This window comes from Cygnus olor, chromosome 9, assembly GCF_009769625.2.
Source record: "Cygnus olor isolate bCygOlo1 chromosome 9, bCygOlo1.pri.v2, whole genome shotgun sequence".
Classification (NCBI taxonomy): domain Eukaryota; kingdom Metazoa; phylum Chordata; class Aves; order Anseriformes; family Anatidae; genus Cygnus; species Cygnus olor.
In genome coordinates, this window is record NC_049177.1 from 20,907,042 (window position 1) to 20,913,041 (window position 6,000).

Sequence of the window (6,000 nt, forward strand, 5' to 3'; positions counted from 1 at the left end):
GGTGCCGTGTGCGTGTGCCCGGGCCGCACGTCAGATGTGACGCTCAGCCGCCGGAGCAGCCGCAGCCCCGGGGCGCCGCCGTGGGAAATTTCCCCCCTCCCTGTCCGCCCCCCCACGGAGCTCTGGAGATGTACTTGGGGTTTTTGTGCCCCCACCCCCATGGGAAGCAGGGCTTGGGCACACTCTGCCCCTCTCATCGCATCCCCCCCTATCCCAAGCCCCCAAATTTCCCAGGGCATAGCCTGGGTAAGAACAGGGGGGAAGCCCCCGGGCACCCCCTTCCTTCCCGGGGCCCCCCCCCGGCTCAGGCTCACCTCCCGTCTCCCACTCCTGCTCTCCTCCTGTTACACATTTCATCAGAGCCTTCCCGAGACCTTTAATTATTCTATTAACGGGCGCCCATACATTTTCCAGGGCAGCGTTTCATTAGGCAAATGTCAATATCGGGTGCATGGAGGGCGAGCAGCGGGTCGCACACTGAAGCCGTAACACAAGCTACAGCAGAATTGCTCAAGCTTGCTTCCCAAGGCTGCTCTAGGGAAGTTATTTTTTTTTAAAAGGTTGCATGGGAACAACTTGTGTCAGAAGAGGGCCAGGTTAGTAGGGCAAGCCCCAGGTTCCACCAAGGCTCTCCTGGGAGCCCTCCCAAGCTTGCAGTTAGACTAGGAAGGGAGAAACAAAATAAAAAGTCACAACTCTAAACTACCAGCGTTTTACGGTCACATCATTTACATACTCCACTGAGAAGCAGATGTTTTTGGTTCTTAAGAAACTGGGAGTCAGAAAAGGGCACCACGAGCAGCCCAGACAAGCGGTGGCTCCATCCCAGCAGGGCAGTGAAAGACAGAGCACTCCTGGCCCCCACGAGGGTGGTCACGCCTGCACTGCACAGCTCCTCGGAGTTACAACTGGTCTTTGTGCCTCCCAAGGTGCTGGGAAGAGGTGCTGGGGGACGTGCAAGTAGACAAATGTGGAAGTTCAAAGGGAATTCAATGGGATTCAAGGCAGGTCTCACGCGTGGGTGCAGAGAAGGCAGAGCCGAGGAGGGGAGGAGGCAGCACAGCGTGCAGCGAGGCGAAAGGGAGGGAGGGAAGAGAACAGAGCGGCTGGGAATAAATTCTTTAGGGCTTCCTCAACTGGAAAATACATCTTTGTCAAGGACTTTTATACACTATGTTTCAGTGAAGAAATCAAAATCACGTCCCAGCAATTGGGTGCCCAGTTGAATTTTGAGTGTTATTGTAGGACTGAAGGGAAAGGGCCTTAAACTTTCTTAATGCCTTTTTTTTTTCCTTGACAAGAGAAAAAAAAAGATGAGAGACTGGTTTAAAAGATGAGCCCAGGAAAGATTCTTCACAATTCTTGTACCAGACAGACATGTTTACAGTAAAATCAAAATACCACCCCTGGGAAACTGGTACAACTGGAGCAACAGTTTTACGCTCTGTAACCAACACAGCCACTAAGGAAAGCTGGAAGGCCTGTAGGTATGCCAAAGACAGCACCTCCCTGAAACACAATGGGTTTTTAAAGCCCTCAAATCAGTGTGACTAACTGGGTTACTTCCCCCAAAACTGAGATGTTCAGTGCGTGAAAATATTGGTCTTGTTTCTGTTTAAGTCAAACAAAGCCTTGATTTATCCTCTGGAGCAATGTATGTGCCCTTGGAATTTGCAACCTCATCCTTAATCACTGTTCCAATGGCTGCAAAAGCAAGGGCAGATGCTCCCACCTGCTGTGGGGCACCGGGTGGAGCAGAACAAGCCAGCACCCCAAAAAATGGATCACCGGATGCAGCACCTCTATTACACCCTACAGGGGTCTCTGGGAAGAGCAGCCCCCTACCCACACCTCACGTACCTCTGTACCAAACTCACATATGTGCACAAATCCTTATTCACTGCTCAGTTCAAGCAATGGCCTTTCCGGGGAAAGGGAACCCACGGAGAGAGAAGAGGGAGCAGGGGACCAGCTGTTCTGGACAGCATGGTGCCTTTTGCAGCACGCAGTTTCCAGCTGGAAAGTCATATACATTTCTGAAGCGATCATTAATTTGGCATTCCCATCCCAAGAAGCAGATTGAACCTTCTAGCCAGTTGGTTGTCTGCACAACCCTCACCACTGCAGTACCGGAACACCTTACGAGCTTTAAACTGGGCATCTACATGATGTTCTCAAAATCTAGGGGTGAGGCTGACAGCTTCACATTTGCTCAAGTTTTTCTGTGGGTGGGAGCTTGAATGTAACCTGGCTGCACGTAGCAGTTCTACCCTTCAGATGAGGGTGATTTGTCAGGATTAGCCTCAGGGGCATTTCTAATATCTTCCCTTTACTTGTGGTGATTAAACAGGATAGAAGATATCTTACAGTCCCTTCCAGCTTCTACATCTTTTCCTGTGGATTTATATAGGGAAGATGCTGTAATGCAGCCAGTAGCTAGCACATCTTACAGGGACAGCATAAAGTCACTTACTCACACAAGTTTAGCCTTCCTCAGCTTGTAGCTCTGTGTTACCATGTGGGTCTTGCCGGCTTCTTTAACATTCAACCAGAAAAGAAAAAAACACCCTAAAATTTATGAAGAATAATGTCAAATAATTGCATGTTTTACAGTCCAAAAACAAAGAGAAGAGACTTCCACACTTAATGTAATCATCTCTGCTTCTGTGAGACGGAGGAAATGAAGGTGCCCTAAACATGACAAACAGAAAATGATTTGTACAAAAATAGGGGAAAGAGAGCTGCATAATAAAGCTGTCTTTTGTAACTGTCCAACAGAGACTGAGAGGGCTGAAAATGAATTGCAGCAAGGATGACTTTGAAGAGAAATTGTCAGCTTGCTTAGCTCCCAAATTCATACCTTCATGCACAATCTTTAGACAAAAAGCAAAATGCACATGCCTGGGAGTTACAAGGCAGAGGATATGACCTGTATGCTTTCCTCCTGGCTTTGTTACTTATTCACTGTATGATCCTAGCTTAAGTTTCCTAACTGAAGTTGCATTAATAACATAATTATGAGCACGAAATATAAATAAATTATTGACAAGCATGTGAAATGAAGCGCAACTTTAGACTTCAAACTTGATTAAAATGGCTTGATTTTCAATGGTGCTGGACAGCTGAAAACTTCCTGACATCATGGGAAAGTAAGGGACATGTTTATCTTAAAAAACAATGCCCAACAATTTGTTCAAGTGCTTGCATTTGAACTTCAATTTCCATTTTTCCTTTCTTTTGTCTATTTCACCTTCTTTGAATAGTCTATACTCATCTCTCGGAGAAATCATGCAATGACTCTGGTAGAAGCAGGTGCGGTTCCAAAGACATTGTGTGCTTTCTTTGAAAGGAATCAAGGATCAGTTTATAGTAACAGTATGACTGAAATATTAAGGGGTTAAATTTTCAAGGAAAACAGTATCTACTAGTGAGGAAAATGAAAGAGCTTATTTGAATTACTTTAAAAGCTATTTTGAGGTTTTGCTTTTTGTTTGTTTGTTTAAATAATCAAAGCAGACATTATCAAGAGTTAACATCTTGAGCAAGCCTACAGGGAGCCTTAAATAACTATTGAAACATTATTTTAAAGATGCTAAATAAAAATAACAATATACATCAGACACACTACGTATCTTTGAGAAGATATTCCTGTTCTTTGTGCCTATTGTTTTAACAGTGTGGGGTTATTTTCCTCCTTCTTTAGGTGTGAAGGGACCCTTACTGAATACCAGGAAAAGAATAAATGAAGACATTAGAATAAAGAAAACAAATATTCTAGTGCTGGGATCCTGCGGCACCTTGAGGTGATTTGTCTTTTTCACCTTACTTCAGTGATCTAGCAACTGCTCTTATTTCCCATGTTAGTATCAGGATTCAAAGATGACACATTCACACATGATATATAGTGTTTTCTCTTTAGACTCATGCAACCCATAATATTAAACAACAATGCCGTTGCTAGGTCTGCTGTGTCAAAGTCCAATTTCCTTCTGGAATGGCAGGCAGAGTTAGAAAAAGAAGATTTCTTGGGGGCCTGATTTGTCTTCTATGTAAATCAGAAATCGCCCGTTGCAGGTTTCAGGCACTGAAACCTGTTATCCAGAAACAAAACTCTAAGATTAATATTTTTGCCAGCAAGGCAAATAGGCTCTTTGTGGGGTTTTGAAAAGCTTCTGGCTTCAGCCAAGCTTCGATCAGAATCACAGGCAGCACCTCTTACGCCAGGTGGAGCTTTATGAGCAGTCCCTCAGGCACTGGGCATCGGTAATCAAATCATCTGAATCTGACCTTAGATTTTTCGTAATACGTTTTAATATGTTTAGATTTAGTGATACAGTTAAATACGTTCTCAACCCTCACATCTCTACAAACACAGCTTGATGCTATGAGCATTTATGCGTGGGGCGTGATCCTGCAAGGTGCTGGTGATTTACCTATCTGGCTCACACAAACGGCCTGGTCCTATTAACAAAATTAACACAGATCAAATCAAGGCCAGATCTGATCTCACTCTAAATAAATATTCTGCTGCATCCTGGTTTTGGATCACATATCTTAAAACTGTAACTGGCCAATAGCTAACCCTCACCACCACCACCCACTTTTTTTAAAACTAAGGACTAAGAATTTTAGCTGCTTGTCTGTGAATATCATATAGAATAAAAGTGTTCCAAAACTATACAAGAGCACGTGGTAGAAGACATTATTTTTCCTGTCTGCATTTCTCGTCACAAACAGCCATCAAGCAGAAGTATTAAATACACACTTAGACCATGCAGATGTAAATAAATTCCAACTAATAGTATTATGCCTCAAATATGAGTTTGACATAACTTCCAGGTGGGTAGTCTGAGGCCTCTTAAGTTTACATCTATTCCTGATACTTGAAGTATCTTGATACTTTTCTGAAATAAAGATGTATCATTACTTTAAAAAAAAAAAGTCTCTAAAAGTACAGGTACCATAATACGAAAGAGAGGAAGCCATGGTGATTATGTAATGACTTCTAAAGATATGATGATCATCAATATGGCATAAATACAATATTCAATACCAAGGCATGAAATAGCTACTCAGGTTTAAAATATAATACATTATTCGGCCTTTTACCACTTTCTCAAATATTTTTAGTTGTCAGAAGTATTATTTCCATATCTGAGACTACTAGGTCTACTGGATGTAAAGGAGTTTTGTGATTGTCCTTAAAGTGTATCTGACATTGCTGTTACTACATTAAACTTGCTACCAGTGCATTTTTGCAGTTTCATCCTTTTAGCAGAACTGACACATATAAAAGCTTTGAAAAATCAAAGTATTAATCTCCAGAAGCATATGTGTAATGATTACTTAACCAATAGGATGGGGTTTTTTTTAGTTCCTCTATGAATTGGCTCAGTAACAGTACAATATTAATAATGCTTTAGCTTATACTTTTACAACCTGTTCTCCATTTCTCCCATCTGTCGATAGACTAAAATTGTGTTTACAGAGTCACTCATTTTCTAATTTTTTTTTCCCCTATAAGGAGACTACAAAACCCCAAAACTTGAGGCTCAGCTCTGTTTTTGGTGCTGTTGATATAATTGTGAATTAGCTCCATCGATTTGAAAAGTGTTATTTTGGTTTCATCCTGTGACAAAGGAGAAAAGAATTTTCTTCTTATTACCATTCCAATTAAATACATGTCTTTAGTTCTGTTCACTACCTCTCTCTCTCTCTGTAGCATCCCTAGGGTCTGCTACAACATCACTAGGTATATGTACACAAAACCCACAGCCAGTGGGGACCTGCTTTGTGAACCTGAACCTGAGTCACCTTTGGTAAAGCCCCTCTAGGAGGCCCAAAGGGAAGCAAGAAGGAAATAATTAGGGGATGTCTCAGCCATCCTTCTATCAGAAAAGAAAGACCTATGCTTCTGCTCCTCCTATTAACCACAGATTTTAGGTTACCTGCCACCATCAGCACTCTCCATCCGCCAAGACTCCAAGGCTGCAGACACAT